We start from the raw sequence: 24,291 nt of genomic DNA, 5'->3' as shown, positions 1-24,291 counted from the left end.
GCACTCTATCTGTATATAAAGCTATTCTAATATTCTGCCGTGCCAACCATTTTCTCCCGTCTCTGGAAACTTATACCAGCTTGAAAAATGTTGCATAAGTGAGCCACGCCTGTATTTCGCGCGCATTACGTGAATATTACATTGCCAATTTTCGCAATCAAGAATATTATCTCGAATTCGGGAATATATGACAAATATTTTACAAAATATTAGCAAATTCGAATATTGCCCTTGCCGCTCATCACTACAAATCCTCCCTGCACAGGTAAATGTAATAATCTATAGAAAAAAGTGGCGCTGCTTCTGAAGAAAACATACACCCATTTTTTATAATCCTTGTGTGGAGGCAGAAACTCTTGTGATTGTGTTCTGTGGATGGTAGTTTAGGTCTAGATAAAATTAAAGGGGTTTTCCAGGAGTTTAATATTAAAGGCTTAGGATAGGTCATCAATATCTGATCGGTGGGGATCCAACCTCCCAGGAACCCTGCTCATCACCTGTTTGAAAAAGCGGTAAGTGCCAGGGTCTGTACTGTAATACCAAGCACAGCCGTTATACACTGGGCAGCGCTGTTCTAGGTATGCTGTAAGTAGGCCGCAGCACTCACCAGAGAGCTGCACCCTCTTTAAACAGATGAATATGGGGGTGCCAGGTGTTAAACTCCCACCAATCAGATATTAAGGACCTAACCTAAAGATAGGCCATCAATATTAAAGGGGTTGTTTCATCTCAGACAATGGGGGCATAGCGCTAGGATATGCCCCATTGTCTGATAGGTGCGGGTCCTACCGCTAGGACCCGCACTTATATCAAGAACGGAGCACCCAAAAGTGGTAGAGGGAGCACTGTGCATGTGCAGCCGTCTTCCATTCATTTTCCATGGGAGGTCTGGCTCAGCTATTTCCGTCGGGCCCATAGAGGTAAATGGGAGCGGTGGCTGGTCATGCGCAGTGCACTCTATGGGAGGAGCGCTTGGTGGTGGCCGGACTAGAGTCCTTCAGCAACCACTTTACGGGGCTCCGTTTCTGATATAGGTGTGGGTTCTAGCGGTGGGACGCGCACCTATAAGACAATGGGGGCATAGCCTAGTGATATGCCCCCATTGTTTGAGATGAGACAACCCATTTAAACTCCTGGAAAACCTCTATAACTTGCTTGCCTCTAGTCACCAGTATTAGGTTTTATTTTAAGTGTCCATAAAGGTCTGATTTCAGCCTAGAACGAGCAATCACCAATATAACAACTCGATTGGTGCTTGTTTAAAGTATATTTTAGATGAGCCAAGGATAACTGAAAGGGGAACAAACAATCATTAGTACGATTATTCGTCCCCATTCGGTTTGCATATTGTTTACATGGGGAGATATACTGCAGGCCAGCATCAAAGATCTGATCACCCTACAAATGAGCTGCTTGCTGCCCTGTTTACACATGTGGATGATCATAGGCCCTAAGTAAAAGGGCCCTAAAGACGACCTTACGCATTAGATAGAAGTTGGGAAAGACATTCAGCTTCCCATAAAAAAGTGATAGCCTTTATTCTTTAAAGCATTAAAATATCCAATGACACAGTAAAGACAAACAGCGTTAGCGCCTACGTGTTTTGGATTTTAAAATGTCATCCTTACTCATGACCATGAAAATATTAAACATGGCCGACTTGATTTGAGAAGATGATTGTCTGTCATTGGTCGGCTAAACCGATCATTCGTTCATTAAATTTCAACCAATGAACGTTCATTTTGGTTGAAATTGTCAGTTTTGATCAACTTTAGACTAATGTGTATGGCCACCTTAAGACTGCTATAAAAATGAACAAAGCAAAACTTCACATCCTTAGGTCATGAATATTGCCAATTGCTTCCAATAGATCAGGGGTAGGCAACCTCCGGCACTCCAGCTGTTGTAAAACTACAACTCCCAGCATGCATACTTGCTCTGCTGTTCTAAGAACTCACATAGAAATGAACTGAGCATGCTGGGAGTTTTTTTTTTCACAACAGCTAGACTGCCGAAGGTTGCTGATCCCTGCAATAGCGATCACTCGGTTCTAACAGCACTGGTAAGACCAGGTAATAACAAGGCTGGGGAAACAACGACAGCGTGATGGACTTATGGTAATACTCCGCTGACAAGACTATGATGCAGTCAAAGTGAATATGAAATAAAAGAGAGCGCCATAATCGGCATGAGGAGAATTATGGGCCATACATGCTCCTCTGGAATTCTGGGAAGAAAGGGGTGCAAATGAGCTCTTAACAAGCTTTCCTCTGATGGCACCAGATGTAAGGCAGCTATCCTATAAGTCAATGGAATTCCAGAGGAGCATGTATGGCCTTTAAGTTTCCTCAGGCGGACTAAGGCGTTCTCTCCCCAAGGAGAGATAGTACCCCCTGAATATAGACATCATGAAACATAGTTTTAAGGAGCTTCTAGGGTAGGTCATCAATATCTCATCAGTGTGGGTCCAACACTTGGCAAGCCCGCCAACCAGCTGTTTCAGGTAGTGACTGGAGCCAGAAACTATACAGCTGATGGAAGGTTCCATCCACTGTGTGGTCACCATGACGGGGTACTGCAGCACAGCTCCCATTCAAGTGAGTCCTCTGTCCACTGTAGAGTTTCAGGTGCTGATGACTTCCTGAAACAGCTGATTCTGGAGGGGGTGCCTGAGATTGGATGCCCACTGATCTGATATTGATGACCAATCCTGAGGATAGGTCATCAGTATCTAAGTACTGGAAAACTTCTTCCTAAAAAATATGTCTTCCTATTTGGCAGACTTTAGTAAATGCAGGTTCAAACTGATTGCATTCTCTGATCTGGCATTGTAAAGACTATCTGCTCTGACACTTGTTTGCTCATCTGCTAGAATACAGAAAACATCCTTACTTTGCCTCAATTCACATTGTTATGTGTCAGAATAATGAGAAAAGTAAGCCAGCAGATGAAGGCTAGCGCTGCAGAGGTCCCACCCTACAGGAAGTCTGCACCCATCACTTAGCTATTTCTAGTGGAAACAATAACAAACACCCATGTATCTGCTGAATGAAAGCAATTACAGAAATTTACATTCTGCTTTCCAAAAATTATGATTTATAGCCCTTTTGATTGTCTATGACTTAATGAATTGATGGTTGCTCTCCAAGGGGTAAAATTTGACACTGGCTTTGCCAGCGTGGATTCTGTAGCTGTGAACAGATTTGGAAACCTCTTACTTGCTGGAAGTTATTGGGGAACTCATAAGCTGTTTTCTCTAACCAGACATGAGCGAGGTTGTTATATTTTTTATTCTAAATCATTAAGCAGAGCATAGATGACATTAAGTGGGTCAATAATATCATAATATACTATGGCTTTTAGGCTCTGTTCACGCAGCTGCTGCTTGCCATTCTGTCAGGTTTTCAATGATTTTTACAGGAATAGTTGCATACTTTGCAGAGCTACTTTTGCAGGAGCTCAAACTGACAGTTCCGTATTAAGTTTCATTTAGCATTTGTTGGGATCTGATTCCGAATTGATTTGTTGATGCTGGCATGCGGCCATTAAAGGGACACTACCATCAAAAATTTTTAGCACACATTAACAACCTATAAGTGAATATTCCATGTAAAAAAAAACAAAAAACTGCTGGATAGTCTTCTATATATCATTTTTAAATCACTACTTTTGGAGTCAGACCATTCACTGTGACCAGAGAGGGCAGGGGATGAGTGACACAATTATAACATCCCACATTACACCGCTAAACACAATGCTCTTCCTGTGGGCATCTTTATCGAGGCCTATTAAAAGAACAATAGAGTTGTCATAATGTTATCCTAAGTCTACCAATCTACTATTTTACTAGCGGATAACATTTTTCACTCACTGCAGCAGTAAACTGACAATGGATTCCCTATCTTATACAGGAGCTTTTGTCATTTTGATTGTTGAGTGAGTGTCATGTTGACTGCTTTAGAAGGAGAACATTTTGTATTTGATTTTCCATGGTATAATACTACCGACATAAAAAAGAAAAGCAGCCTAAAATTCTAAAAAAAATAAAATCAAATGCTCTCTATGAATTCTGAGTTTAAAAAATAACCCTTTCTGACAGAAGTGTCCCTTTAAGGATCAGAAGGTGTTAATTTTTTCTGTGAAGTTTCAGTTGATCTTTCTGAGGTATTGTAGCCAGTGAAAAAATGATCTACTATACCAGTGATGGCTAACCTCCGGCACTCCAGCTACGACTCCCAGCATGCGCCATTCATTTCAATGGAGTTCTGAGAACAGCCAAGAATGGGGGCATCTTGGGAGTCGTAGTTTTACCACAGCTGGCGTGCCGGAGGTTAGCCATTACTGTACTATGCTATACATTCGTAAGTCAATTACTGAAAAAATTGATCCAAACCGATCATAGACCATTCCGTCAAGTACATCATAACCAAACACGATTGATCATCACTGAGATCCGAGGCGAGGTGTGTCGCATAACATAATTGTATTCATGGGTTATTCTAAAGATGCTTGCTCACAGGGTCACATTATAACAACCAAAAATGACATGAAAACAATCTATGTTATGGTCCTCTGTCATCTAATGTATTCAAATGTGACTGTCCACATAGCAAAAAATTAATTAAAAAATGGTCCAGGAACCTCCGATCAAGTATAAGTTAACCACATATGCTCAGAAGAATTTGTGAAATCTACCTTCTGGAAGCTCTCGTGGCATTGCTTGGTGGTTGGGTGGGCCTGGAGCTAATTTATAGATGATTAAATTATGAGGGACTCTTTGGAGGAAGTGGTTTCAGCAGCTTCTTCTTTACATATGCATGGAGCATCTGTCAAAAAGTCCCACTGTCAGAATACCACAAAGACACTGTATAAGGTTGCCCAGCTTGTTAAAATATGTGTGTCCATAAGAAGAAATTACTAAACCGAAAACACTTGCAGAGCAATCAGGGAATCAGAGAAGTCATAATTACTCATAAACAGAAGTGTAAAATATAAGTTGGGTGTATTCGTAAACAAAATCTACTCCACCCTAAAATGACATATGTGACTTAATTCCACAAATTAACAGATCAGATTCCTAACACTTAATGGTCAGGTTGGGAACATAATATTAGGAATGAGCACTGTCTAAGGAATTCGCACTCATAGCCCTGAGTGCACTACAAAACATTCACGTCACAGATACAAAGGCGTTTCCTGTAAGTGTGGATAGAATTATACAGTAATCAAATGAGTAGTTGTAATTTGGGGGATAAACCCTGTAGAATAGAAAACACTTAAAGAAATGTAGGACTTTGTGGTGGTCAATAGTAGTCAATTGTGGGATCCCAGAACAAGAAGTGGAGACCAGCGGAGACCTGCTAAGCAGCAGTTGGGCATCGGTGATGGTGGGTTTCCATTGTTTCATTTTCTTTACACCATTCTAAGTACTTAACTAAAATGTTTGTCCCACCGAACAACTTTAATATCTTTGTAACAGAGTTTGTCCTTAAAGCGGTCTCATTACAACAACCCTTGTCCATAGGCTGTTTTAGGGAACCTGCTATGGACCCCTTCTAAAAGCCAAAATGGAGAGCCACCACTGGGACTCCCACCTATCACTAGGACAGGAAACCATTATTCATCACCTTGACTTATGGTGAGGAATGAATGATGAGTAGTGTGCTCCCACTCTATACTCTGCAACTCTACCTTTGGGCCGTCCAGCAATTAAACAGCCAATAGATAGGGATAAATGTTTTTGGTCAGAAAACCCCATTAAGTCTGCATCACCCAGTTGTTTGAATGGGTGGTTTTCTATATCTTAAATTATTTTATGGACTTCACCACCTGGTGTCTTAAGACACCCATATACAAACAGATATCTCCTTTTTCTGTTACTTGATTTTAATTTGGCAAGGAAAAGATTTCAGATACATTCTATAGGTTAGAACATATTTTTTGTATTATACGGAGTAGTATTGAAGGCTACCTTAAAAGAAAACACTAATTTCAATCTTCAATATGTTAAAATTATAATATATTTATTATAATTCTTTAGTATAATAATAAATATTAATAAAGCAGCTCAAATATTATAATTACCTTTGCACATCGGTAACACTATGACGACTGGAGATATGTCTAAAGGTGACCAGTCAGTAGGTTGTGCTACTTAGGGCTGTATTACACCAACAGATTATCTGACCAATATCTGTCCAATCAGACCAATAATTGGTGTGTATAACAAAAAGATCTGTGTGTGTAAACAGCCATCTGACCGATGATTGTTCAGATATCTCTCAGATAATCTGTTGGTGTAATACAGCCCTAACTGTGCAAGCAAAAAAGGCAGTTGCCTCTGCTGTGAATACAGTAATTTACTTAACCAACCCAAACAACAAACAAACCACATAATGCTGTGTGTGCAGCGGACACACCCAGTGACACACACATGCAGCAGCAGACCTCTCACCTCCTATTGTAATGGACAGTGACATCACTTGCTCAGAATTTATCAGGTGATACTAGGAAGGTGAACGTGAAGAAGACAATGCTGTTTGAAAAGTGATTTGTTTTACTGCAATAATATTATTGATTGACGATATTAGAGGACAGAATACTGGACTGTAAGGCTGGTTGCACTCTAACATTTTGAGATCCTGCAGGAAACACCCTGCTGGATCTCTCTGTATTCCGACATTGCCAGAAGCTATCACATTACTGGCCCCAGCAGGTTTTCATCTACCGATTCTTGGCATGTTTGCGCGGTTGTGGCTGGATCTCCACCGGTCCTTATTATAGTGAATGGGGCGGGCACATGGGCAGATTGGCCATAGACCTCACGGCCGGCCAGTGGAGTTTTTTGGTGATGTTTTTTGCGCTGCTGGCAGTATTTTGTGATGGACTGTGGTATTTGGCTCTTTTGGGTTGGTATCATGTGCCACAATATAGTATTGATGGCCCTGCCTTCCATCAATTTGGACCTGACTACAAAACGGGACTACTTTTAGTATTTTTTCCAGGGCTACTTTAAGTTCCCAGTCCGCCCCAGGGCTGGTGGCTATCAGGTAGCATTCAGCAGTGCTGAATCTGGACATATCCAGCAGCCTGTTCCCTGCCAGAACAGCCTCTCGAAGATGTCTAAACACAAGTGTGCATAGCTGTGCGCACGGGGTGTGCCTGGGCACACCCTAATAAAGCCTGCTGGCCAGCGAATACTAATAAAGCACTTCCGTTTTGGAAGCGCTCATTAGTACTGGAGGACCAGGTAGCGGTGAACGCTCTGTACTTGCCGCTTCCTGGTCCTCAGCTGTCGGCTGTGCAGGGCTGCTCACAGTGTGAGGAGCTTTTTGACGTCACACTGTGCACGCCAGTTCAGAGCTCACAACCGACAGCTGACAGCAGGAGGAAGACAATCGCAGGCAGCAAGGAGCGGCGGTGTCTAGGAGCAGAGAGGTAAGTGTTTTTTTATTTTATAAAAAATGAGGCTGCTGGGGGCATAATGGGGGCAGATGAGAGGCATAATGGAGGCTGAAAGGCATAATGGGGCTAATGAGAGGCATAATGGGGGCTAATCAGAGGCATAATGGGGGCTAATGGCATAAAGGCTATAAATATATACATACATACACAAGCGTGCGTGGTGTGTGTGTGTTTGTGCTTTAGGGTACACACCCTAATGCAATAGACTGCGCACGCCTATGCAAGTGTGAAACAGGCCTAGCAACCAATGCCAGGCAGCAGCTGCTAAGGCACGCATAGACACACATGATGAGGGCATGGGGAAGTTCTGATACCAGTCTTAATAGAGTTTGTGACGGCATGAGATGCCCTAAAATTATTAACAGGTGCTGTTAACATCCTGCCAAGTCCATGCGTCAGAATCTGAAACCTATGCCAGGTAGGCGCTGGCAAAGATTTCAGGTGTGCTGGGTCAGAAAACAGAGATGTAATCTTAAATGTGGCAGGCTGGCCAGGCCCTGCTCCTCCTTAAAGGGATGTGGATTTCTTTCTTGATGTGTAAGAGATGGGTTATTTCAGGGATTTATTCTAATATTTAGAGTTGGGAATTAATTGGTTTCAATATGTTGAACTATGGTTGATGGACTTTTTTTTCAACCTTACTATCTAATTATGTAATGTCAAAGTGGATTATGGTGGGTATGTGTATATCCTTGGTGCCCAAACTAAGAACAGAAAAATATGTGTAAAACTGCTAAGACTATTTTAAATCAAAAAAACAAAACAAAACAGCAATACTCATAACATAGATTCCCCACTGTTCTCATACTTGCACTGCCCAGCCTCCTGCCACCCATTACTTCCTGCTCAAGCAATGATGTCACAACAAAGTGTAAAACGCGGCATAAATTTGAATCGAAGTCAGCACTTGCTTCTTGGGTATCGCCACGTGTGAAAATGCCCATACTATAAAAATATTAAAATATGTTCCCCATATGGTAAATTGCGTAACGGAAATAAGCTCAATTGGCCGATTTGCCGTACACACTTGCAAAGAATGAACACTAACAGAGCTCCGTACACATAATTACAAAAAACTTACACGGGTCAGAATATAGCAATGAAAAAATAAAACATGATTTTTTCCCCAAGGTTTTTGTTATTTTATCAGTATCAAAACGCAAACAAAACTATACATTTGAGGTATCTCCGGATTCATACTGACTAGAGATAAGCGAATTGAGTTTAGATAAAGCATCCGAAGTTGATTCGCATAAAACTTTGTTTCAATACTGTACGGAGCAGGAGTGCCGAGCAATAACTTTGGCTCATAAGAGCCAATACATCCTAATACTGTAATGATGACTATTCTGAAATATGAATATATAGCACTATATAGAATATAGTGCTATATATTAGTTTTTTAGAATATTCAGAATTTTTTTCCATCTAAAGTCATGATTCTTCCCTGCCTAAAGGGAACCTTTCATGTGGATATTTGATTATAATCTAATTATATACAATCATTAACTACTAAAAAGTGCCTTAGATGTATTCACTTACTGGTGTGACAGATGGTTACCTCATAATATACACACAAAGATGCCACATGCCGCATGCTAATGAGCTGATTTGAGTCCAACGTGATATCATTGAGTCCAGCGTATATTTAATTCAGAGCTATAGCCACTCCCCTGCCCACCTGCTGCTGATTCATATGGAAAATAACTGTCAATCAGCAGCAGGTCGGCGGGGAGAGTCAGGAGCTCATGAATATTCAGGACTCATCATTATGAGCTGGAGCTTTTCAATACAAGATGTTGGCAGATTGACTGGGTCAATTAAAGAAAGCATTTTGCTAAGAGAATCAGTCACTTATTTATGTTGCCCTTAGTTAGGACACCATAAAACTGGTGACAGGTTCCCTTTAAGCTGCTTGTGGGCCAATGACTCATTGGCCCACAAGCAAGAAGCAGGGAGGAATCATGTGTTCAGATGGAAAAAATGACGAATATTCGATATAACGAATATATAGCACTATATTCGAAATATTCTCAAAGTGGCGATATTCGAGACAAAAAATAGCTTTTTTAATATTCGTGCTATCCAGTTTCGCTACCACTGTCAAACCACTGTCAAACCGCAAAGATAATATATAACAATTCCTACAGAACTCACATCTTGTCAACGCACAGCAGTGACCAAATACCAGAGCTATATATTGCCTAAATACTGCCCACATACTGACCAAATAATATCAACATACAGAGATTTAATAGCAGTGATATACAATATCTATGCAATACAGGATTGGTAACAGCCTCTTCAGCAGCCCAGTGGGGATAGGCTATGTGTCCTGGATGGTATCATTTGGAAACCAATAACTAAAGAACATTCATGGAGGTTTGTAGCTATACAGTCCTTCCATCTTTGGTATATTTTCATGAAAATGCTGATGATTTACTTGTTTTCGGATATGTTCAAAGTTTAAAGACCAAGGACACTGATATGAAACTCACAGTATAAATCTTATGCAATTAAAGGTGTTTCCCAATTCAAGCATATGAACTTCCAATTAGGGCACATGGACTTCCTGGGAAACACCAGCTGTTAATGCATTACAATGACAACCATTCCAAAGCCACTAACACTACATTTCAGGGGCAATTATCAGGTAACTGCAATAGTAAAATCTAGTGAGGAGGTCTGGGGAGCCAGATCTATGCCAATTGGATGATGGCCACAGCAGCTTCCGTATAAAATGGATTATTTGCAATGAAACTTTGCTTGGAAATATTTATGGAGTAAACAGTGAGCGTGGAAGCACAACAGTGCCAAGAAGACCAATATTTTTCAGCTTTGTTTTTAGTTACACAAACTTGGCAACAAAATCACAGCTGCTCTGTTTTATAAAAATATTTAGTATATCAAGAAACCAATAATAAAAAAAAATAATAATAATTTTACAATCAATAACCTGCCACAAATTCTTTTCATTTAAAACATGTCATACTTTAGTAGTAAACATAAAGAAGAAATATATGCTATCAAGTTGTGCTTCGAAGCCAATGTATAATGTTGCTTAAATTTTTGTGTAAAATGTTTAGCTTTGTTTCTTCATCTCTCTGGACACTGCCACAGGCACCATGTTTGCTCCAGACTTTCATTGGATGAACGTGAGACCATTGTATTTTTTATTCCAAGGAACTGGAGTGTAATAATGTCGGTAGTACAAAATACCACAGAACTGGACTTCACCTATAGCTGTTGCCTTTTCCAAGCACTAACTGTGTCTCCTGGGCTTACAGTAGGGCTGAACTGTACAACAACCAGACAGTTACAAAAAAAATATATATATATATAAAGTACATAAACTATAGCCTAAAACAAGTTACCAAACAAGGTACTAAAATGGACTCATTGACTTGAGAAGAAAGGAATGTGATGTTCACTGATAGAGGAGATGATCCAGCAATGGAGTGGATGACAGATTTATGACTTACACATAAATGACGGATGAATGCAAATGTACAGAAATAGAGCAATATTAAACTGACCCTACCTGAGGAAATCAGTCAGGACAACAAAATAGCACAGCCACAAGCAAATCCAAAATGCAGTAAAAAACAGTGGAACTAAAAATTCCAGACTACCACGACACTAGAACATTATACAGGGGTGGAAATACAATTCCCAAAATGCTGAACAAGATACTAAATTTCTGCAAGGATATGCACTTGCTATACCAGGCAATCAGAATAGAGTAAGGCCTGGATATGTAAAGTCTCAACAATCAGCAACTCCACCCTAATTAGCCAGGCCAAAAACTAAGTTAGTAACTAGGTGAACATGAAGCAATAGAGAAATCCTTGTTGCTCATAACATTGAGAAGAATAATGCTGAGTCATTGATGACATTGTTTTGATTTGGGATTTTACAACTTATTCCTAAATTGTATTTTTGCAAACAATAATACTAACAATCACAGTTTTGCACCTGAAATAAACAGCAGAAAAATGCATCTTCAATAATTTAGCATTAGATTTAAAATGGTTTTCTGAGGTTTAAGAACTGGTGAGTAGTGTTCATCGCGAATATTCTAATTACGAAATTGTATCGCAAATATTGGCAAGATTTTCGCAAAGATTTAGACTATAGTGCTATATATATGTAATTGTGAATATTCACGATAACCTCAGTAACCTCCCTTCTTGCTTGTGGGCCAATGAGAAGGCTGCAATGTCTTTGTCTGAGCTAAGCAGCATCCCTAGCAACCAAGAGGAAAGTTGCCTTCCCCTTACTATATAAGAACCTCCCCAGCAGCCATTTTCTGAGAGAGAGAGCAGTGCCATTGCTGTGCTCTGTGCTTTCATCTGGATCCTATTCCTTATCCAATTACTTTAGATAGATAGCTCATATATATATAATACAGAGAGTTAGTGGGAGATAGTCAGTGTAGGTTAGATAGTGATATAGTGTAGCTGATAGGTTCCAGTGCAGGGTGTTAGGTAGTGTGATAGGAATTACCGTTTCTTTGCTGTCCATACATACATGCTACAGACATAGTGCTGTGATGTCACAACAATACTTAATGCACCAATCAATAATATCTACTCATACCTGATAAAATTTGAAGTTGCATGTATTGCGCAAAAAATATGCGCATCATTAGTGCCAATTTACGCAATTGCGAAAATCACGAGATCACTAATTCTAGAATTCGTGAATTTATTGCGAACATTATGCAAAAAATTCACAGAATATTGCCTATGCTGCTCATCACTACTGATGACCTACCCCCGGGATAGGTAATCAGTATCTGATCAGTGTGAGTCCGACACCTGGGACCCCTGCTGGTCAGCTGTTTGGCCAGAGCGCCAGTGCTTTACCATATACTGTGTACATTGTATAGCGGCTGTGCTTGGTATCGCAGTTCATCCCCATTCACTTCTATGGGGTTGAGCTGTGCCTAGGCATTGTGACCGATGAAAATGTCATCACTCAGCCTAGGGAACACTGCCAGAAGGCCGTGGCGCTACTGTGAGTGCAGCGGCCTTCTTAAAAAGCTGATTGGCTTATGCAGATCATAGGTCAACAGTATTTATGTCTTGGAAAACCCCTTAAAGGGTGTATGCCAAGCACATAAAATGCATTATTGAGGGATGATAATATATGAGATAATTTTACCAAAACAATGTCTTAGTATTGAGCGCTAAATAAAAATGTTATGCAGGAATAGGACACATTTTGGAAATCTTAGTTTTGATGGAAACAAAGTAACTGGATTCAGCTTTACTGGATAAATATTTCTGATTCTACAGTTATTTGACGGTAAATAATTTATCTGCTCGAGAAAATGAGCTCAAAACTGAAAATTATTTTCAGAATTTTTCGTGTAATCTACTCATTTTAAGACAGAAAATTCTAGAAATTTAGCACTGGCCCCAGCAAACCGTGTTTTTCTCATAGAATGGCTTTCAATAATGGTCCCAAGATGAAACCTAAGAATACGAGACATGAATCATGGTGGATAAAGTTATGGTGAGGCTATTTATGTGAACTAGGTGAGATGTTAATCCTTATGCTTGTTAGAGAGTGGGAATAACACATAATAAACTGAAAACTAATAACATGTAATCAAGTTTAGTACCTGTCAATGCTTACATTAAAATACAGTGTTCACATCTGGCACTTCTGGTAAAACTAAAGTATTAAGGCTACTTTCACACTCGCGTTTGGTGCGGATCCGTCATGGATCTGCACAGACAGATCCGTTCACATAATACAAACTTCTGCATCTGTTTAGAACGGATCCGTTTGTATTATCTTTAACATAGCCAAGACGGATCCGTCTTGAACACCATTAAAAGTCAATAGAGGATGGATCCGTTTTCTATTGTGCCATAGAAAACGGATCCGTCCCCATTGACTTACATTGTGTGTCAGAATGGATCCGTTTGGCTCAGTTTCATCAGACGAACACCAAAATGCTGCAGGCAGAGCTTTGGTGTCCGCCTCCAGAGCGGAATGGTGACTGAACGGAGGCAAACTGATGCCTTCTGAGCAGATCCTTTTTCCATTCAGAATGCATTAGGGCAAAACTGATCCGTTTTGGACCGCTTGTGAGAGCCCTGAACGGATCTCACAAGCGGAAACCAAAACGCCAGCGTGAAAGTAGCCTAACAAACAAGCTCCCCCATGTGAAAAAATAGTGTTAATTCCCTCTCATACTTTTCTCTGGTAAGATGTTATTATAATGCATTAAAAGCAGACATCCCTCTAGAGAAGCACTATTTGAAGTAATAGGTACATGCACACGTTTACTAAAAATAATCTATGTACAGGAAAAATAATTTATAATCAATAGAATTTGATAATATAGAATCAAATAGTCTGTATTATAAGTTGTCTAAGGCTACTTTCACACTAGCGTTCGTCGGTCCGCTCGTGAGCTCCGTTTGAAGGGGCTCACGAGCGGACCCGAACGCAGCCGTCCAGCCCTGATGCAGTCTGAATGGAGCGGATCCGCTCAGACTGCATCAGTCTGGCAGCGTTCAGCCTCCGCTTCGCTCGCCTCCGCACGGCCAGGCGGACAGCTGAATGCTGCTTGCAGCGTTCGGGTGTCCGCCTGGCCGTGCGGAGGCGTGCGGATCCGTCCAGACTTACAATGTAAGTCAATGGGGACGGATCCGTTTGAAGATGCCACAATATGGCTCAATCTTCAAGCGGATCCGTCCCCCATTGACTTTACATTGAAAGTCTGGACGGATCCGTCCGAGGCTATTTTCACACTTAGCTTTTTTTTGCCATTTTAATGCAGACGGATCCGTTCTGAACGGAGCCTCCGTCTGCATTATTACGATCGGATCCGTTCAGAACGGATCCGCCCGAACGCTAGTGTGAAAGTAGCCTTAATGTGCAATAGAATATATTTTTAAAAATGCTGATATTTTACTGGATTATTCTATACAGATGCTTTTTTTTTATTCTTCCATGGTACATAGCTATTATTTTTTTTAAAGGGATGGCACCAAGATTTGAAATTACCCCCAGCCATAGGATAGTGGATAACTAATTGCTAGCAGACCGACTGCTAGGACCCCCTCTGATTCTGAGAACAGGGGTCCCGTTCCTCCTATGTGATTGAGTGTCAGTAAGTAATGTATTTTTTCAAATATAATGAGAACTATTTTTCTTATATCAGGCAGTTGACCACTATCTGTGTGATACAATGGTATGGCCCATGGATCAATCCCACGTAATGTACATATTCATGGCCTTACTAACAAAATGGCATGTGACACCCTTCATGTCATGTAACCCCTTATATTCTGTAAGCCACAGTGTTATACAACATACACATGCTGGCTGAACATAGAGGACATAATTACATAACTGAGTGTGTATTTACATGGCCGCCTGACTCGAGGGGATTTGTAAAATGGCTGCTTGTGTCTAGGTGATGTTGTGTTAATACAGTTAACTTTTATTAATAAAGCTAACACAAATGAGACCCAGGGAGAACAATGTTAGATATGCTTCTACTTAGACACTGACAGATATGATAAGATGCTGCTACGGGTTGTAATACTGTATATATTCTGGTCCTCAGTAAACTACTATTCACCTATCATGTTCCTGGATATTTAAAGTGGTTCTCCAGGAATTATTTGAAATGGCCACCAGCAACCTATTCTAGAATGTGAGCAGGACTGGTTGCCACCACATGCAGAGCTGCCTAGGGGGGTGAGGGGGCGGGGCCTCACTACACAGCTCTACCATAGATGGTAAATGATGTGGTGATTTCAATGATATGCCATCACGGCTGAGCAGCCTGACAGGAACGCTCACCAATGTGCAATATATATGTAATATAAGCGCTGGAGTGTAATTTGTAGTGAAATAAAGTGGTTGAATGGCACTCCTCTTTGAGATAGGCGGTGCTCAGTGGTAAAAGGTGCTGAATAGTAGTAGTAGAAACCACAACACTCGCAAGAGATTTTGTTTTAATTTCTTGTTTATTTAATTTCATTATTTAAATCCATCCGCTTAGTAAATTCCTTGCCAATGTTTCGGTCCAACACGGACCTTGCTCACGACCTTAGTATCATGAGTATCTCAGATGGCGCCATCTGATATACTCATGATACTAATGCCGTGAGCAAGGTCCGTGTTGGACCGAAATGTTGGCCAGTAATTTACTAAGCGGATGGATTTAAATAATGAAATTTAAATAATGAAATTAAATAAACAAGAAATTACTACAAAATCTCTTGTGAGTGCCGTAGTTTCTACTACTAATGTGTAGTGACACCCCGTTTCCTCAACCCACTAGAAAGCTCTCCAAGTGGTGGCAATTAGTTCTGCTCATATTATAGGACAAGTTGCTGGCAGCAATTTCAAATCATTACTGGAGAACCCCTTTAACTGAATGACACGTGTGAGAATCACATGACTGACACCACGTTGAGTCCCATTCAGTTCTCCTTTGGATGCATTACAAAGGACTAAAATGGACTATATATATATATATATATATATATATATATATATATACACACATACACACACACACTCACCTAAAGAATTATTAGGAACACCTGTTCTATTTCTCATTAATGCGATTATCTAGTCAACTAATCACATGGCAGTTGCTTCAATGCATGTAGGGTTGTGGTCCTGGTCAAGACAATCTCCTGAACTCCTAACTGAATGTCAGAATGGGAAATAAAGGTGGGCTACAACAGCAGAAGACCCCACCGGGTACCACTCATCTCCACTACAAATAGGAAAAAGGGGCTACAATTTGCACAAGCTCACCAAAATTGGACTGTTGAAGACTGGAAAAATGTTACCTGGTCTGATGAGTCTCGATTTCTGTTGAGACATTCAAATGGTAGAGTCCGAATTTGGTGTAAACAGAATGAGAACATGTATCCATCATGACTTGTTACCACTGTGCAGGCTGGTGGTGGTGGTGGTGTGGGGGATGTTTTCTGGGCACACTTTAGGCTCCTTAGTGCCAATTGGCCATCGTTTAAATGCCACGGGCTACCTAAGCATTGTTTCTGACCATGTCCATCCCTTCATGACCACCATGTACCCATCCTCTGATGGCTACTTCCAGCAGGATAATGCACCATGTCACAAAGCTCAAATCATTTCAAATTGGTTTCTTGAACATGACAATGAGTTCACTGTACTAAAATGGCCCCCACAGTCACCAGATCTCAACCCAATAGGGCATCTTTGGGATGTGGTGGAACGGGAGCTTCGTGCCCTGGATGTGCATCCCTCAAATCTCCATCAACTGCAAGATGCTATCCTATCAATATGGACCAACATTTATAAAGAATGCTATCAGCACCTTGTTGAATCAATGCCACGTAGAATTAAGGCAGTTCTGAAGTCAAAAGGGGGTCCAACACCGTATTAGTATGGTGTTCCTAATAATTCTTTAGGTGAGTATATATATATATATATATATATATATATATATATATATATATATATTTTAGGGACTGCTACCGCAAGGATATAATGAGGGTTTGTGAGCAAAATTTTTAATAGATGTATATTACAAAATTGTATGATGCTTATTCTCGAAACAAAAATATATATAAATATATTAATAGAAGAATACCTCTTTAAATGAAAGAAAAATAACTGAATGCAGAATGATCAAGGCATCTTTGGTCCAAATTCATGTTGACTATATGGATATGCCTCTATTCATACTACATATTTAAATATTCACTCATGAAACTGTTCAAGTTTTGGCAAAGTACAGGCACTATAAATGTCCAGCTAATTTCAACTACAGTCACTAATTCAAATTGAAGTCTAAACTTGTTGATGTATTGTTAGAACAAGAAACCTTCTGCCAAGTCTCAGTCCTTTTGCAGACAGCAGCAGGTTTTTCTTTTTTTCTAGGCTTTCCCTGTATTTTATTGCATTCATTTTTCCTTCTGCCTTTACAAACCACTATGCAAGTATGCAAAAAAATGTATAGAGTGATACTGCCAACACCAGACTTTGCCTGTTTGCAAGGATGATGTGCTTTGATGGATGTCATTTGAAGTCTCAGTTCATGAACCCACCCACCAGTTTACAGACTTTGAGGGGGGGGGGGGGGGGGATTTATCATCTCCTTTACGCCAGAAAAGTGTCTGTGTGTTCACAACTTTTTAAATGAGACTTTAAAAAAAAAAAAAAGTCACAAATGCCCAACCTGTCCACATTTCCAAAAGGGGGCGTGACAAGGATGGGAAAGCGGCATGACCAACAGCTGAAACAAATTTATCTTCATTTACGCCAGTTGTCTGGTGCCAATGAAGCTCCGGCATTTTTTCCCATAAGAATGTATTAGTGCCGGATCCGGCATTCAGAATACCGGAATGCCGGATCCGTCCTTCCATTCTGCGCATGCGCAGACTGAAAAAAAGGTGATAAAAATAAATGCCGGATACGTTTTGCCGGATGACACTGGAAAGACGGATCCGGCATTTCAATGCATTTTTTCGACTGATCAGGCATTTTTAAGATCAGTCTTACTAATGCCATCAGTTAGCATACATTTTGCCTGATCCAGCAGGCAGTTCCGGCGATGGAACTGCTTGCCGGATCTCTCTGCCGCAAGTGTGAAAGTAGCCTAAGATGTAGGCACCAGTCATTATAATGCATGAACTTGTTATTATAATGCAAAAAGTATCATTGACAACTTTATGTGTAATTTCACAGATCATATATCATAAGGTGTTGCCTGGTAATTCCATCAGATTTTCAGCATAATATATGGTAATCGTCATTAGGTTGAAGAGTTTTCCAGATGTCATTTCACTTTATGGTACATTTGTGTTAAAGTAATAAAGTAATAATAAAACATATTTTACCGAGAGACCGGGTTCTTTGCACTATGCCTGGCATGAACAGGATGGTTACATAATGTACCAGAAGTAACAAGTTCAGCTTTTATGTGAATGAAAAAGACATTCAAGTAAAATAAAATATAGTACATGAAATATAAGTGCATAAAATATATAAATAAATGCTGTAACACAGTTAAATGGAATAGCAGGTACTGGCATCTGAACTTTCTGGAATAGTTTAAGGCAACATTAAAATCTCTCTGAAAGTGAATACTGTATATATGTGGCAGACTACAATGTATTATATACAGATGCAGCTGAGCTGAATAGGTCATTGAGCTACATCTTTGTGGTGGCTGTAAAAGTATTTCTTAGATTCTTTCTTTAATAGGAATCTCATACATCCCAGGTAACTGCTCACATGAAAAACTATATACAAGTTGTTGCACCCAAACTTATTCCTTGGGGATGCTACGTAGGGGATAAGTGGGAAATGAACCAGAGGAGGTGATTACCAATGGCCAGAAGAAAGCAGGTCTTCAGAGGTGGTGAGTAGTAGAATGGCCAAGGACAGACATGGGTCAGAAATGCAATACAGAGTTGGGTGTTGGAAGTAGTAGTGTAATCCAGGATTGAAGTCACCAGATGCGTCATTAGGTCAGAAAGCCAGACCTACGGGGAAATCTTTAGCACAATACCATATCTTTGGCATCCTAACGATGTTTGTGCCTCCTCTATCCATACATCATGGCCATGACCAAACCTATAGGCCCCTACTGAAGCACAGCCATCTCTGACTGGGCTTCTCAACTCTCACTCCAACCTGCCTCTGCCATACTACTCTCCTTTATACCTTCTTCAGGCCTGTAGCCTGTAAATGTGAACTGTATCTGGCTTAGCACTAAAATGAACTACTCTATTGTAGTACACAGTTTTGTATTTCTTTTTTTTTGCAGGTTGTCTACACAGTGGATTTCCTGCAACACTGCTAAGACAAATCATTTTGAATAGGCTGAAAAATAGTCTCATTGCTCTTAGCTATTAGGTGGGATAGTAAGAGCCCAGGAACAGTTTGAGAGAATATGCTTACATTGGCACAGGTATGCTGCGCTATTGTGTTGGGAAACACAATGGGGAGCAGGTAAAAAGGGGAGGTGATGGGGAGAGCATGTGTGTAGCCATAGAGGAACCTGTTGGAGCTCATATGGCCTGCATGACAAATCTACTCATTAGAAGCCTGGCATGCGGAAGCCTGAAAAGGCCCAATTCCTGCAGAGGTAGATGAAGACAGATAGTGGTCTTCAATAGTGGTTTGTGGAAGGCTGTAGATAGGGACTGCCTGGAGTATAAGGCTTACCACATAAAGACCACTGAAGGGGAGCTATGCTTTACCTAGAATGACTGAGATATCACCAAAGCAGATGGGGAACCACATATAAGCAACAATACAAGAAGACACATAGAGGAGGACGAGGGAGAAATACCCAGAAGATATCGGACACGACACTAACGGAATACATTATTATTAATTTAAGTAAAATCAATTTGACAGAATCCCAGAATAAATGGCTGAATAAACGCTTAACATTTTCACCCACTATAGGCATTGTGTTAAGGTTACCTGCACAATTGCTTGTAGAGGTTACTCGAAGAGGGGAAGGAGTCCAATGGCAGCGACACAGGAACAGAGGAGCGTGGAAACGGAATGGATGAATGATCCCGATATGCAGGAATGGCGGTGGCTTCAATGGACCCGATAAGGTGCACGTGGTAGATGAGTGCCGAAGAACGAGGAAGGCAAGAGAGTAGTCAGGCAGTCCTGGGTCGGTACACGGGATGGCAGGTACAAGGATTCAGGATGAGGCAGGAGAGTAGTCAATGGAGGCAGAGTTCGGTACACGAGATGGCAGGTGCAAGGATTCAGGATGAGGCAGGAGAGTAGTCGATGGAGGCAGAGTTCGGTACACGAGCAGGTTAGCAGACAAAATACTGAGAGGCTGAAGCAAGACTACGGCTAAGATAGCTCAATAATCTGGCAAGGGAGGAAGTGACATGGTCTTCCTTAAATAGGGCGTACACAGATCTGATTGGTCAAACCAAAAGCAGGAACATTCAGGTCAAGGAGGTGGTTCAAAAAAGTAACAGAAACTGTCCAGGAAGCTCTGTGGTCTAGTGAGCAAGGCTACAGCCTAGGATGCTGGAGTCTCCCGGTTCGATCCCTGACAGTACTCCCTCTCCTCCACGATGACCTCCGGGCATCTCCAAGATAGGCCTGTCGGGGTATTGCCGATGAAACTCACTGACCGGTCTGGGAGCGTGTACATTCTCCTTGGGTTCCCACGAGTCCTCATCAGGACCATAACCCTTCCAACGGATCAAATACTGCAGTTTTCTTTGACAAATTCTAGAGTCCAGTCTACAACAAACTCCTCTTCTCCATGCACCCTGACTGGTGGGGGTGGCATCAAAAAGCGATCAGGGAAAGTATTCTCGACAAATGGTTTGAAGATACCGGATGTATCTTGAGCGAATCCGGGAGTTTGAGTTTAAATGTGACATCATTAATTTGAGCCGAAATCTGATACGGTCCAATGTATTTTTGACCCAGTTTTTGAGAAGGGACTCTCAGCTTAATATTTTTTGTAGACAGCCACACTTTGTCCCCAATATGAAAAACGGGTTCTGGTCTACGGTGTTTGTCCGCAGCTTGTTTGGAGCGTCTTTGGGCCTCGTGTAAATTCTCCATGATTTTTCCCTGTACCTCCTGCAGGTTAGTTAACCGTTCGGTTACTGCTGGGAGGGCCGTGGTGATTGGCTGATGGGGAATGAAGACTGGATGGAGGCCTGTGTTTGCGTAGAACGGGCTGAAAGAAGTCGAACTGTGTTCCGAGTTATTGTATGCAAATTCTGCGGTGGAGAGATGTTCCATCCAGTCATCTTGTAAATGGGTAATAAAACAGCGTAGATACTGTTCGAGGGTTTGATTAGTTCTTTCAGTCTGACCATTAGATTGGGGGTGAAAAGCTGATGACAAATTTACTTTGATTCCAAGGGCAGAACAGAAGTTTTTCCAGAATTTGGACGTGAACTGTACCCCACGATCAGAGACCACGTTGTCTGGAATCCCGTGTAGCCGGAACACTTCACGGATCATGAGTTCTGCTGTCTGTTTTGCAGATGGTATTCCTTTGAAAGGTATGAAGTGTGCCATCTTGGTAAGACGGTCTATGACAACAAGGATAGTGTTCATTCCTTGAGAAGGAGGTAAATCGACCACGAAGTCCATTGAGACTGAGCCCCAAGGGCGAGATGGAACCGGAAGTGGTTGTAATAATCCCAGAGGGGAAGAACGTGGTGTCTTGTAATGCGCACAGGTCAAACATGAAGAAACATACCTTTTCACATCCCCTTTACAATTGGGCCACCAGAAGGAACGAGATAACAGTTCTTGAGTTTTTTTTATGCCCAAGTGACCGGCCAACTTGGAATCATGAGCCAGTTTAAGGACTTCAAGTCGAGCTATTTCGGGAACATATAGTTGATGATCCGGTTTGATCCAATAACCATCCTGGAAGTGAAGGTTAACCTCACTAGTGGGGTGGCTAAGGAAAGAGTCACTCTGATATCCGTCTTTAATTAGTTTCCATAAATCCCCCGAATGGGTGGCCCCCAAGAAGTTTCTTTCAGGCAGGATCGTGGTCTGATTCTTATTTTCTTGGGAGGAGTCAGAGAACATTCTGGACAGCGCGTCTGCTTTGCCGTTCTTAGAACCTGGACGGTAGGTAATAATAAAGTTAAAACGAGAAAAGAACAGGCTCCATCTGGCCTGTCTGGAGGATAATCTTTTGGCGTTATGCAGAAACTCAAGGTTCTTGTGATCAGTCAAGACGGTTACGGGAATGGTGGCCCCCTCCAAAAGGTGTCTCCACTCCGAGAAAGCTTCCTTGATTGCAAGTAGTTCCTTATTCCCGATGTCGTAATTTTTCTCGGCTGGGGACATTTGGCGAGAAAAATAGGCACAAGGGTGAAGCAACTCTTTATCTCCTGTACGTTGTGACAAAACCGCCCCCATTGCTGAATCAGATGCATCCACTTCTACCGTGAATGGTAGTTCTGGATCTGGATGGATTAGTATTGGTGTGCCTGTGAACAGAGTCTTTAGTTGACTAAATGCGTCTTGTGCCTCGGGAGTCCAGGTAAAGTGTACGGTTTTCTTTGTGAGTTGTGTGATTGGTTTGATGACCCTGGAGAAATTCCGGATAAATCTCCTGTAGAAATTGGCAAAACCGATGAATCTTTGTATGTCTTTTACATTTCTGGGAGTAGGCCACTCCGTTACAGCTCTAATCTTGCTGGGGTCCATCTCTAGACCCTTCGGAGAAATGATGTATCCCAAAAACCGAACAGTTGTTTTTTCAAATTCGCATTTCTCAAGTTTAATGTAGAGTTGGTGTTCTCGAAGTCTCTGTAGAACCTTGCAGACATCCATACGATGTTGCTCCAGACTCTCAGAAAAAATTAGAATGTCGTCCAAGTATATTATTACGAACTGATCCAACATGTCCCGGAACACATCGTTAACAAAGTGTTGAAATGTAGCTGGCGCATTACACAGTCCGAAAGGCATAACGAGGTATTCGAAATGTCCATACCTAGTTCGGAAAGCAGTCTTCCATTCATCACCCGGACGAATACGGACCAGGTTATATGCTCCTCTGAGATCGAGTTTCGTAAATATTCTGGCAGTGCGCAGTCTTTCGAGAAGTTCAGATATTAAAGGAAGGGGATAACGATTTTTTACAGTGATACTATTAAGTTTCCGGTAGTCTATACAGGGGCGTAAAGAGGAATCTTTCTTTTCTACAAAGAAAAAAGGAGCACCAGCTGGAGAGGTGGAGGGTCGGATAAACCCCTTTTTTAGATCTTCATCTAGATATTTTTTCAAAGCCTTCAATTCAGGATCAGAAAGCGGATAAATGCAGCCAAACGGTATTTCCGCTCCCGGTAATAGTTCAATCGGACAGTCGTAAGAACGGTGAGGAGGAAGCTTATCTGCATTTTTCTTGTCGCCAACATCCTGAAAATCCTTGTACGGCAGAGGTAATAACTCACTTGTAGACTGTTCCGGAACCAGAGGGATCGCTGGAGTTGAAGACTGAGTGTCTTGCAGGCAATTACACTGACAGAATTCCGACGGGAAGTGTAGTACATGATTTTCCCAGTCAATGGATGGATTATGAATCGCCAACCATGGGATCCCCAAGATTATGGGAAATTTTGGTGAAGAGATCAATGAAAAATGGATGTCCTCAAGGTGATCCGTGTTGATGCGCATTTGGAGCTTTACCGTTTCTTGCGTAACTGGACCTGAGGAAAGAGGTGAGCCGTCCACAGTCTCCATATCCAATGGTGTTGTTCTCTTTAATAGTGGGATATGGTTTTTCTGTGCAAATGTTAAGTCCATAAAATTGCCCCCGGCCCCAGAGTCCAGCATAGCAGAGCAGGAGATTTCGAGTTCAGAGGTGAAGATCTGAATGGGTACCATGAAATGAGACTCGGGGATAGTAGTTTGGTCTTTCTTCCAAGCAATAGGGGAAATAGAGTTTATTTCAGAGTGTATGGAGTATGGATTTTCTGATTCCAATTGTTCTTCTATCTCTCTGACCGCGTTTATTCTACTGGACCCTTCTAGGGCAGTCGATAGCATAATGTCCCGGTTTTCCGCAGTAGAGACAAAGATCTTCTGAGATGCGTCTTTCCTTTTCCGCTACAGTTATGGATCTCCGTAATGCATCGATTTGCATAGGTTCCGGTGCAGGTTCAGGATTACGGGGAGCTGATGGTCTGAAAAAATAGGTGGGTCGGTTTTCCTGCGCCCATTCTTTCTCCCTTCTCCTTTCAGTAAGTCTCTGATCGACTCTGATACAAAGTTTAATGAAGTCTTCAAAGTCTTCTGGAATATCTGTCCTAGCAAGTTCAT

This window comes from Bufo gargarizans, chromosome 1, assembly GCF_014858855.1.
Source record: "Bufo gargarizans isolate SCDJY-AF-19 chromosome 1, ASM1485885v1, whole genome shotgun sequence".
Lineage (NCBI taxonomy): Eukaryota > Metazoa > Chordata > Amphibia > Anura > Bufonidae > Bufo > Bufo gargarizans.
The sequence above is the reverse complement of the archived record's forward strand: the minus strand, read 5'-3'. Positions refer to the sequence as shown.